We start from the raw sequence: 12,659 nt of genomic DNA, 5'->3' as shown, positions 1-12,659 counted from the left end.
TGAGCTTTTCTTTTGCCCTGACAGAAGCTTTTATGTGTGAGCAGTGGCTGCTTTCTATTTGCTGTCCTGTGCTGCAGCCCTGTGCAAAGCTCGGTGCATTTTGGGAACAGCCATCCTGGCATCACCTCTGGTTACTAGGAACTTCTGAAGGAACAACCCATTTTGGGATTCATTATTTGCCTGTCCTCCCTTTGCATAAATGAGAGAAATATCTGTCCCCTTTGGAGGGAGTGGAACAATGGAGAACAGTCCCCAGGGTAAAGGGACCCCCGACTCTTTGTCAGTGACAGGTCAGCTGTGAATACTCACGGGCTGTCCGTGAGCTGCTGCTCTGGGAAACCCCCGGCAGGCAGCACAGCTGGGCAGAGGCAGGGCTGGGAAAAAGAACCTGACACAGAGGGATTCATTTTTTAATGAAGGTTTATGGGAGTATATGAGCACACACAGGTACGAGACTAATGAAATCCATGTGCTAAAAGAAGAAAAGAACCTGCGTTAAGCTTCCCTTGCTCATCACCAGGCCTGGATGGAGAGCTGAGGAATGGAATGGAGAGACAGAGCTCCCCTTCCAGCCCTGCTTCCCTCTGGGACCCCCTCATTCCACAGTGGACTTTCCAATGCTCTTACAGCCCTGAAGGGTCTCTCAGATCCTTCCATACAGACCCTTCATTGCTTCTGCAGCAGCCCTGTTCCTGTTTAATGGGATGTGCCTGCTTCTGCCCTTTCAGCTTTGGGGGCATCTCCAGTGCCGTGGCACTGGCCTTGTCCCTGGCCCTCTCTGCGTGCCTTTCTCTTGCTCTGTTTTCTCTAGGGAAAACAAGATGTCCACTTGTACATATAAACAGAGATATCTAATAATGTGCCTAAAATACTCAAGGAATTCCTTAATGGAAGTGTGAAGAATAAACGCAGTGTTTCCATATTCAGCCCCAAATAATGCATCCCTCCTCCCTGTTCCTGTGCTGAATGCACAGTTATTAATGTAAGGTGTAGCACCCTTGGTGTGAACTGTGGCCACATTTCCCTTAAACACTGACAGAGTAAGGATGGGGGATTTACCCTGTCCTTGACTCTGCTGCCAGAATCAGGATGGGGACATTGTCCTGTCCCTGGCTCCAGTGGCCTCTCCTGAGCAGGGTGAGGGCTGCCAGCAAGGCCTATGTTAGCACATCAGTGAGATTCCCATGGCAGGGATGGAGCCAAGGACTCACATCTACAAATGTGATTTAATGTTTTTAATGGATAATGGCTGTACTTCTGTTGAGCTTTCTGCCAAGGAAGGAAAGAACTACAATTGTGCTTTATGAAAACAAGGTGAATGAGCAGATTTGGGACAGTCCAGGCTGATCTTGTCAAACAGACACGACCTGTGCAGGAGCAGAGGGGCTACCAGCTGATGCTCTAATTTGTTCAAAACTGTGCAATTAATTGAAGCATGGTGGGAAGAAATTATTTGTATGGAGTTTATAAATGAAAGGTCCTGCAGGACTGAGATGGGTGAGACTGGAAAAAAAGGGCTTCCTTATCTTTACCTTCTCCCTTTCCATATCAGTTTACTGGGGGTATAGAACTCGACATAAAAACTGAAGACTTATTTCCTTGCTGTGTTTGACCCGTGCACGTGGTGACATAAAGGACAGGACAACTGAGAAACACTTATTTTTATTAGTTTTCTTTTCCTCCACAAACCTGTTTGGTTCAAAATAGGAGCAGTGTAAATAACGCCAAATATATTGGTACCTAAATCCTTCCTGCAATAATGCAAGGAGTTTAGGAAACCAGGTATGGACTGTTGTTAAAACACAATTTTCTTTCTGAAAACATAACCATGGATTAAATCAGTTGGGTAATTAAGAATTAGAATTTGACTGTGCAAAGGACAAAGAAAGGTTTCTAATTATTTTATATTAATATTGTGTTTTCACTCAGAGTAGGACTCCGTGAGAAAGGCTATTTTTGGACTGAAATTTTAGAGCAGACCTCCTTTGCTGTAATACAACATACTTCTAGTAAACCTCCTGTGTTTCAATGATCAGCTTTCCAAACTTTGTGTCCCAGGAGTTTGTTCTTTATGTGGTTTTTTCCCCCTATTGGAAGCATCTCAGTTTTTCAGCTTTAGTTTTGGATGGACAGTTACAGTGAGGGAGTTTAGTCCAAGAATATCAGTGTGATATTTTTATCACTATGATTGGGCTGCCCTGTTAATGGTTTACTTAAAACAAAGAGACCTTTGCTGTGGTGTTTGCTGCCCAGTCATAACTATCTGGAGTATTTCAAGTATTCCTAGGTTTTCACTCACAAGGATAAGAGCATCTGCAGCTGTCTGTCCTTTCTAATGTCTCTTGCTTCTGCTTTAAATATTTCCCTTGGAATTCTCAGGAGCTTTGGGAATGTTTTTTTAAACTCTCAATCCCTGGCTGGCTGTAGCTTGACACCCAGCAGGCTGTTGCATCCTGTGCTCCAGGCAAAACCTGTTAAAATTGTGGAGCCTCCCTCAGAGCAGCTGGATTCTGCCCTTGGAAAGGCTGGGTTCTGCCCTTGGGAAAGCTGGATTCTGCCCTCAGAGAGTCTGACTCTGCCCTTGGGAAGGTTGGACTCTGCCCTTGGAGGGAGCCGGGTGCCGTGCTGGGGCCTGCAGCACTGGGGACACTGGGCAGTGGTTAAAACACACAGCAGGGGCTGATGTTGTCTCTGGTCAGTGTTTCTGCCTTCAGACAGAACCTGAGTATTTCCAGTTCTTGTGATGTTTTGGGGCTGAGGGCTTTCAGCAATGCAAAAAATGGCTGTTCCAGACTCAGTTTCCTCCTGCCCTGAGGTGCTGCAGTGAATGTTACCACGGATAGAAATCAAGTTAAACATCAACAGCAAAGTAAAGAGGATCAGGGTACAAGTTGAAGGGTTGTGTGCCTGTTTCATTAAGGCATATGAATGGCTTCATGATCTGAAAACACCCCATTTAATTAGTGTTTTGTTCTTCAGATCGTTAGTTCCTCTAAGAAATTATTTATTTTTATCCCACTAAGAAAATGAAGCTATAAAAAAAGCTGTTCCACTGTTTCTAATGGGTGATGGTTTGCACTTTGCTGTTTCCCTCAGTGGCCTAAGGTCAGTGCTGAAGCTGCTGCAGGACTCCCCTCACATCCCAGACGGACACCAGGAACTTGATTTTTATGGTATACTGATTTAAACTTATATTTGGCATTAGCTTAAAAGCTAATTCTACATCAGCAAACTCCTGTAGGAGCATTTCCAAAGCAGCTGGGACGTTAAGAATCCTTCATTGCACAATGGGAGAGGTGTGGGCTGTGCCAAGCTCGCGCTGCACTGTCAGACCAAATTCCTTTCTGGGAGCTTTATTGTGCAGTTGTTGCCGAGTCACAGGAGCCCAGAAGGTACATGCAAAACTGCACCCAGGGAAATCCACAGAAATATCTGGATGGAAAAAATCTTGTTTGATAAAAACGAACATTCTCTCCCTTCTGAACATGAGAGTTCACCTCATGAAAGCAGTTCTATCTGATTTTTAGTATCTCTGAGCTTAAAATAATTGCTCTGTTCAAAGAGCCCATATAACTCACAGTGAGATGAATAAATAATGTATTTTGGTTATTTTGCTACTTGAAGAATTGATTAATTATGATACAGAGCAAGTAGGTATTGAGCTGAGCAAACTGGCTGGTAACACATGTTCTCTCTCTTCTGTCTTAGTGGGAAAAATGTGTTCTCTATTTCCTTCTAGTGTCTGGCTTTTATCACTGAAAAACACGAGATCATGCAGTGCATCACAGCATTCCCAAGGAATGTTATCCGTGGCTGCACTGACACTGCACGGGGAGGTGCTGAACGGGGCCTGGGCAGTGCCAGCTGAATTCAGCACCCCGGGGCAGAGCATGCCAGAAGCTGTGTCCCTCTTATTTGTCTAAATTCTTAAGCGAGAAAGAACATGTAGAAACAAGAAGAACAGGAAGCACTGAGTCTCACAGGCAAACTGCTCCTTGCAGTTCTCTTTTTGGGGTTTCCAAGCAATGAAACAAAAGGTTGCTCTTGCTTTCAGACTGCATTTGCAAACATTTTCAGTCACTTTGTTTGCCTTTCATCTCCTGAGAAACTGAGTAAAACTGTAAATGAAACAAAAGCACTTTGACACCACAGATGAATCCGGAGGTATTTAGCAGCACAGAACTTGCTAGGAAGAAGCCAGGCAACATTTTCTGAGAAAGAAATGTTCTTGCTTCGTGCCTGGTATCTCAATCCACTCCTACCTTTTGTCTTCTATACCCCAGAGGAGTGTAACTCAACATTAAAAAGCCCTCCACACAAAATATGCAATAATAGCCTGTAAAAATGAAATGCAAAGCACAGTAAGACCATGTACAAATAGGAGCAGTGCTGTAACAGGAATCACAATCCACAGGCTCCTTCTCATCACTTGGAAGGCCACAGAGCACTGTCGCTGTGCTGTGCAGGCACTGTGGGGGTTCAGTCCTTTCAGATGACTTTCTCAGCTCCCCAGAGAACACAGCCAGCCCTGCCAGGGACAGCCAGCAGCGCTGATGGTGCTGCTCAGCCTGGTGGATCCTGCAGACACGGGAGCTGCTGTCCCGGCCATTCAGGGCAGCTCCTCTTTTGTTTCCATGGCCACCACGGGGATGCTGCCGTCCCTTCGCATTCCAGGTACTTGTAAGGCCTTTGCAAAGCCAGCGGAGCTCGGTGTGTCCTCATGCTCCGAGAGAGGCTCTTGCCTGTTGCAGCTCTTCCCAACTAGGTAAAGTATGTGGAAGGACTCTGCCCAGCCTCTGATCCGTGCCGGGCCCAGGCTGGCCAGCTGATCTGCGGGAAGAAATCATTCTGCATGGCTCTCGTGCCAAGTTTTGTCAGAGTAACTTGAAAAACATTTAAACTCTTTATTAACATTTATAAACCAGTTTATTCTCCATGGCAGTGATGCTGGGCAAGGGTTCTGCTTATTTTGGGTGCAGCCCTGCCTCTCTGGAAGAAAGCCTTTTGCAAGGTCTTGATCACCTTCAGTTTGATTTAAGGAATGAAATCAGCCTGTGACTAATTTTGAAACCAACTAAAAAGCAATAAAATTGTGTTGTCTCTGGGGACTTATTTCACTGATAAAATGAATGGTCTCAGCCAGATTTACTGCACAGGCAGAGTGCACTGGCCATGCTGCTGCATCAGAGGCCTTGGCAAAGCAGGACTTGCTCTATCTACTACTTTTTTCCCCCTCCTTTTGAAACCAGAGTTCCTTTCTTTTGGGAATCTGGTTTTGGCTCAGTGAGTGTCTCTACCCCCCTCTTCTCTCTCTTTTCAGTCTTGTTAGAAGTGCTGTATGAATTCTCAGACTCTCACTACTCCTGACGTGCTGCTGTTCCAGCTGAAGGGCCTTTCTCTCCTGCAATATCCTCGTTTACACACCCCCTCTCCTTTTGTCCTCCTCAGCACTGCACCTATCAGGTCTAGAATTTCTACCCTGTTCTGTGTGGTAGGTCAGGAAATAAGTCACGGTAAGGTGAAGGATGAAAAAAGGACTTAGATGATATGACAGAAATTATTTCCAAATGAGAAGAACACTGAAGTGACTTCTAGAAAATCAGAGCTTGGCTCCGACTGGAAAGGAGACAACTGAAGAAACTGCGATTAGAGAAACCATAGTGTTGAATTTTGGCACGTCCAACAGCAGATCAAATCCCACTAATTAAAATGTAGTTGAGCTAATTAGTAGGAGCAGAGTTGAACTAGGAACATTTTTAATAGCTTGGAGAGAAAAGATAGTAAGAGAAGTGCCAGTTTTTCAAAATGTTTAGGAAAGGAGCAGGGGGAACGGGGAAATGTGAGAGAGGCCTCTCGCTAAGCAGATCAGGGAATTCGGTCAAACTCGTGGGTATTTAGGTCCAATTAGGCCTAATGCAGCCCAAACCCCGGGCTTGTAGAAGTGAGTAATGAAAGTCCCCCAGCCCTTGGCAGGCCCAGGCTCTGCATGCATCCATGCATAGTTTCCACTGAAGGACTACAGCCAAGTGAGGCGTGGAGTCTGGCTGTGGGGAGTACAAATGGGAAACTGGAATTTAAGGGGGAAAGGCACACTTCAGAGCTTCAGCTCATTAGAGAAAAACAGACACAAGCTTCCCTGCCTCGCACTCCAGATTTCCTCCCTTTCTGATTCTGTTGCTATGGCATTCATAAAATTCCAGCATTTCAATGCAGCAAAGGGGAAATCTGGCACATAACTGCATGTTAATCAGTTGTTTGAAATTAAATCAGGTTCAGCATTTCTAAAATCACCCCAATTACAGAATCACAAGACCAGTTAGGTTGGAAAAGACCACTAAGATCATGGAGTCCAACCTCTGACTGATCTCTACCTTGTCAACTAGAACTGAGGTGAGCCATGCAATCAAGGCAAGCCATTCCCTGGGGCTCATGTATCTCACCTGAGAGAGTCAGGTTTGTTCACAGCAGCTGCCCCGTCTGCAGAGTCCGAGGGGCCTGTGGAGCCCCCAGGATGGCCAGTCAGCAGTGGGTACCTGGAACCTCCCGGGAAGGGCAGGGCTGGCCAAGCCCAGGGACACCACAGGGGCTGGGGAGCCACAGCCTGAGAGGGGCTGAGAACAGCTGACTCTCCTGCTCCCACTGCAAACAGTGGCAGTGATGTACCACACACAGAAATTACTGCCTATCAATAAGGAAACAAATAAAAAACATTGGGGTTCTCTTTTTCTTTTTTTTTTTTTTTAAATTTCTGTATGGGCAGAATGTTCATTCCTTAAGGAAAAACAAAAACAAAACCACACCAAAAAAAACCAGCAGCAACCAAACTTAGGGAATAAGCAGCAGCTCCTTGGAGACTTACCCCCTGTCCCCCTGTCACTTGCTCAGGCATTTCTGTGCACAAAGGGAGAACAAAGCAGACCCAGCAATCCATCCTTGAGCTGCACAGACTGTCCGTGCTGGCTCCCAGCTTGCTTGAGTTTCTAATGGCAACCACAAAAAGTCTTCAGCTATGGCAAGCAGTGCCATCTTTTTGTTAGGAGATGTTTGAAATCCTGCAAACTCTTTAAATAGCAACATCTTATGAACTACAGTGCTCAGATTAAAGAGGTTTTATCTATATTTTCTAGGACTTTCTCTTAACTGTTCTCCTGTGGAAAGAATGGTCTTTGAATTACTGAGAGGAAATTCACTGTCAGAATTTCAAAATGGAATTGTAAAACTGGAAAAAAGAATGTATATAACTAAACTGGAGGTGAAGGGACACACTTCCCAGTTTCACAATTCTCCTTTAATATTCAGATTCACCTCATATTCACTGAACAAAAATTAGAAATAGGTGTAACTTTTGGAAAGTTTGATAACCTTTGACAGAAATTTCCTACTTTACTGTTAGACTGACCTAATCCTATTGGACCTGATTATCTACCCTGAAGCCTGTGGGAGTTTTACTGGTGAAAGTGTTGGGAGATATAAATTGTGTTGGAAAATTAAAAGGAAAATCAAAGAAGGACATGTAATTCAAACAAGGCAGGAAATGTTTTTCGCATCAAAATATGAAATACACACAAAATTTGGTTAACATATTGAAATCTCAAATACTTCCTGCTGGAAAATTCCCAATCAGCTCTATAAATGATGGAGCTGCCAGGTACCCTCCTTCTCTCACAGAGGAGACAATCTCTGCACCCACCTCTGAGGCACTAAAGGAAGAGACAGGATCAGGAAATAGTGCTGGTAAATCAGCCGCAAAACAAGTAATATCAGTCTAAATATTAGCAAATACAAAATTATTTTTACAATAATATAGACAAGAATTTATAACTTCCATGACAAGAGTGACAGAAGCAGCAGTACCTCAGTCCTCAGTTGTGTTTCTTGGGTACACATTCTTTCTTACTCTTTTTCTTTTCATCCCAGTTTAGCAGTAAAACAGCATCTTGTTTCAAATTTGATGCTCCATGGGCATTACCAGGTCCTTTATTCCTGCAGTACGAGATGTGGTTTTCCCCTAAAAGCTTTTAGTTAATGCTGCAAAGCTTTCTGTTATTGCTGAATATTTTAGCAGCAGCAAAAAACAATTAAGAGGAAAATAGGAATAATTAAATGTCTTCTGCCATCTTGGATTGATTTACAGCTAAAATTTGGCAGTGTTCAGAGTAAAGTCTCTCACAGCCTACATACAGTTGTAGAGAAAAGAAAGAGGGGGCAGGAGGTTGGAAGGCTCGACCCTTCCTGAGTGCTGTGGCTGGCAGTGCTGTGGGGCTGCCTGTGTTGCTGGAGTAACTGTGTCCTCCATGGGAAAATCCTGCTACTTGCATTGGAAAGAGGCTCCACTCCCTTGGTTCATGTCCCTGCAAAAGCAGCGAAACCAGTGACAGAAGGATTTCACCAGTGCCTGGCTCTGTCACACTGACATCTCGTCTTTTCTTTGCTTGTGCTGACCCCTGTCACTCCTGTGCTTAGGGAGGGTTTTTGTGGGACAGAAGGAGCCTTATTCCCCCTGCATGCTAATTCTGGGACCGAGACTTGCTCTGAGCCGAGCACGGCTGGGTCTTCTTTAGCTGCCTGTGAACAGCCAGGGAAACAGAGGAGTTAGAAAGAATGTTATTTATATTGCTGCTCCCTAGCTGGCAGTTAATACAGACGGGATGTACAGCGATTCCTTCGGGGATTAACCGGCAGCTGGGCACTTCCCCTGGAGCCATTCCAGCCCTCCCCTCCCTGGGAGGCACAGAGGGGACGGATGTGCTGGGAATGCCCCTGGGGCGGCTGGAGGCAGTGGGGATCGGGCCCCAACCAGCAGCTAGGGTCACCTGCACAGCGCTGAAGCTGCAGGGCATGGCCAGGACCTGGCTTTGGGAAAGGTTCCAAAGAAACACAGCTCACAGCACACGCACGGGAATTCTCCTGGCTGCAGCTTCCACGGCACAGACTCTGCTCCACACCTCCTGACACCCCAAAACTGGCTGGGGGATAGAGAGAACTGATCAAAGTGGGTTAAGAAGTACTGACACCACAAACAGAATAAGTCAGTTTAGTTAGAAGCACTGAATTACAGGTGTTTGCCCAACACCTCCAGGTGTTTGCAGGATTGAAGAGCTAATGCCCAGCACACACCAGAGACAGCCTGCAGCTGGACAGTACATGTGAAATGGTTCTGAACTTGAACATACAAAGTGTCCAAGGACTTTTCTTCCTTTTTTCTTCTTTGCCAGAAAGTACAGTCCCGATTCTGAGTCTTTTTTACATCTCCTGTAAATTACTGCATGAACATTTAAATCTGATTTTTACATTAAGATCTTACACAAAAGTATGCACTCAACCCTGTAACCTTTCCAAAGCTATGTTTAATCTGACTATTACTCGTGGGCTTGTCATCTTGAGAGAATCTCTCATTTGTTCTGAGCGACAAGATACCATTCTGCTGTACTGATTTGGAGAGAAGAAAATGGTGTATTTCATAGACCTAAAATATGTAGAGTATGACACTGATTGCACTGATTAAAAACTATCCTACAGGACACAAACAGTGAGCACTGTGTTTGAGACGTGAAGCATTTGGGTCATAAAGCCAGGTCTCACTGCTGGTTTTGCTCTTTGATTGCACAGAGAGGCAAAGCGTGCTTTTGATGTGGATGCAGGGAGAAGATGAATAGTCCTCCATTTTCCTTGGTAGATTTTCAGGCAATAACCACATTCCCCACTGAACTGTGCACACCCTCGAACCTCCACCTGCCTCATGCTGGTTATGATAAACGTGGGCTTCTGGATATCACGGAGCATTTGGCTGCAGGCAGGTATTGAAATGCTTCTGGCTTGGTGCCAATTCCTGACACCAGCTTTTAGGTCTTGTGGCTGGGAAATGGGAGGTTCACTTAAAACTCTCCCTCATAAATGCTCAAGGTCAATATCTGGGTTAACTGCAGTGCTGTGAAGATGGGTGGAAAGCTTCCCTGCAGGTTCCTGCCCCCCTTCCCAAGGGTGCAGCACTCCAGGCTCTACGCTGGGCAGGGATCTGGCCCTAGGGAAGGATAAGCTGCCCTGCCTGGGCTCTGAGCAGCTCAGGTTTGGGCACTGCTACACAAGAGCCTCAGTGATTTCACAGTGACCTGGCTTTGTAGGAGGGCTTAATAACCATGTTTACATTTCTTTCTTCTCTTAAATTACAGAGTTGATTTTACTTTTCTTACGATGGCAATTTTATTGTAAGGTTTTATTTCTCTTCTACTTTGTATGAAATGGAACACTGAAGTGGCTGTTTAGGAATCAAAATTACTCCTGCAATTGCAGCACAGTGAATAAGTATGTGCAAGAGAATAATCTTGTAAAAGCTGATTACCTCGATTATTAATAATTAGGATTTATGAGTTAAGTAATATGCTGCAAGTGTATCCAATTCCTTGGCAATTTCATGTGGAAAGTTGAGAGATAATTTTAGAAATAATCCATTGTGAAATCCCAAGCGACAACTAAACCAGCATCTTAGGTTCTGCCTGTAGCTTCTCCCTTCAGCTCTGGCTGTTTGAAGCTGAAGTGGCAATTTGCAGTCTCATCTCATTTGTGGCCATACACATTTGTTCATTTTAATTTCTTTGTGCGTTGCTTAATTTGATTCTTAGCAAGATTTTTTGTTTTATTGGGTTCTCCTGGCAGAAGAATTAATAATACATCTGAGTAAGTGCATGTACGCAGGGTTGGCTGGTCCTTACATTTTCCTCTATATTTTTTTCTGATTGTTGAACAGATTCAGTATAAATTATTTTTTCCACATATTTAAAAAGATAAGGAATTACTTTCAATCTACTCTGATTATTTTTTTTTCCCCGATTCAGTGATATATGAAATCTGGCAAATTCAAGTCTTGCAAGTATGGAGAGGACAATTACAAATCTAACAATCTTTTTTCTGTCCCTTCTCCCTTCAAGTTCAGCCAGGAGCCTAAGTGGTTGCCCATCCTTAAATAAGCAAGTCATTTTGTTGAGCACGCCCCAGAACTCTCTTCTCCACCCCCAGGAGGTGTCCAGCTCTCAGCAGCCAGCGCTGCGCTAGCCCATCCCTGTGTGTGCAGCTCTGGGCATTGCTTCCAGTTCAACTCCGCCGAGAAGCCACGTTTGCACCTTGCAGTAAAGAAAGCCAAGTGCGCTCCCGGCAGGTGCGGGGCACTGCCCTGCCAGCAAAGCCCTCCCTGCCGCAGCTGCGGCGTTTCCTGCGGGTCACTCGGAGATGAACGACCCGGCTGTTTCACACCGTGGCTGCAGGGCAGGGCTCACAGGAGCCACCTCGCGCTGAGTCCTCCAGCATCTCCGAACACTCCAGCTATCGCTGCTCTGCCAGTCCGGACGGAGGTGTTCATTACACAGGAACACAATCACACCTAGAGTTTGCCTTTCATGCGTTTGAGGGAAACCTGACAAACAGTCCAGCTTTAGGATTCAGTACTAGGGAAGCATTCGATATTGTATTTTACATTCCTAGCCAATGAGGCATTTCATAGTGGTGCTAATTCCTCATGTAAATGCTCCCTGTGCTGTGACAAGATGGCTTTTAAAACATAGGGATCCTTATTTTTTTCCAGTGGAAGCAGAGGCAGATTTTAACTGCAAAGGAGCGGATAGCAAAATAAAGGCATATTGTAATTACTACTGAATGTAACAGAGCAGAAAAATGTCTGTGTCACTTTATTTTAGTACTCTTGTGCTGAAGCTCTCCCCTCCTGGGAGTGCAGGGATCCTTGGCTGGTCTGCTGGAGTGGGCAGAGCTCGCGTCCTGGCACAGAAACACGAGCATATCTTTTGTTTGGCTTTTTAAAATCTACTTTGTTCTCCTTTGATGTATGTTTGAGCTGTATGTTGTCCCAAAGTCACAGCTAAGTTTCACCATTTTGACAGACACAGGTTTTTCAGGGTGATGTAGTTTGTCAGAATTCCCAGCAGATTCACTGTCTATGTTCATTTTTTTACGACAAAGCCCCTCCTTTCCCAGCTTTCTCCCCGCTCGCTGGCAGGCACCAGGGCAGCTCCAGCCGGCCAGGTGCTTCTAATGAACGAGCAGGTGCAGGGGCACAGGGGTCTCCGCCCGGGCCGGCACAGCCGCTGCACACCGCACTGCCGCCCGCGACTGCCGCCATGGCCCCGCGTCCAGGCTAAAATCAAACACGTTCTCCGGGAGGCCACTTGCGGATCCCTGCCTCAGAAAGCCCGGGGCTGTCGCTGCTGGGAACCGCAGAGGCCGGGGAAGCGCTGCCCGTCCTGCCCGCGGCTTTCCTCGCCCAACCCCGCGGTAACGCGCGGCTGCTCCCGGCAGGCCCCACCCCGCTCCCCCCGCGGCCCCCAGGCACGGCCGGGACCCCCCGCGGGCCCCGCTACCTGCGCGGGGTAGGGGAAGGGCCCGGACAGCCCGGCCCCGGCAGGCGCAGGGGCTGTGCCGGCGGCGGAAGCGCCGCTCCGCCCGCCCCCAGCCGAGCCGCAGGTGGGGCGGGCGCGGCCGGAGCAGCGCGGGAGCGGCCCTGGGAGCGGGTGGTGCGAGCGGGGCGGCTCTGCCCGGCCCTCCCCGGCCCTCCCCCGCCGCCCAGCCCGGCCCGGCCCGCGCTGGCCCCGCGCCCGGCGGGGCTGTGGCGGCGGACGAGCCGCGCTCCGCGCCCGCCTCCCTCGCGAGCGGCG

The 12,659-nt window shown here is 46.8% G+C and overlaps 1 long non-coding RNA gene across 1 annotated transcript; it reads right to left on the bottom strand.

Moving 5' to 3' along the window:
• Positions 1–1,646: 1,646 nt before the first annotated feature.
• On the bottom strand, positions 1,647–12,317 carry LOC116449013. Its single transcript, XR_004242191.1, has 2 exons — positions 6,860–12,317; positions 1,647–4,830 (listed from the first exon to the last, which is right to left on the bottom strand). It is a non-coding gene; the product is annotated as an uncharacterized LOC116449013 (long non-coding RNA).
• Positions 12,318–12,659: the final 342 nt, after the last annotated feature.

Source organism: Corvus moneduloides, chromosome 10 (genome assembly GCF_009650955.1).
Source record: "Corvus moneduloides isolate bCorMon1 chromosome 10, bCorMon1.pri, whole genome shotgun sequence".
Taxonomy (NCBI): Eukaryota; Metazoa; Chordata; class Aves; order Passeriformes; family Corvidae; genus Corvus; species Corvus moneduloides.
The sequence above is the reverse complement of the archived record's forward strand: the minus strand, read 5'-3'. Positions and strand labels throughout refer to the sequence as shown.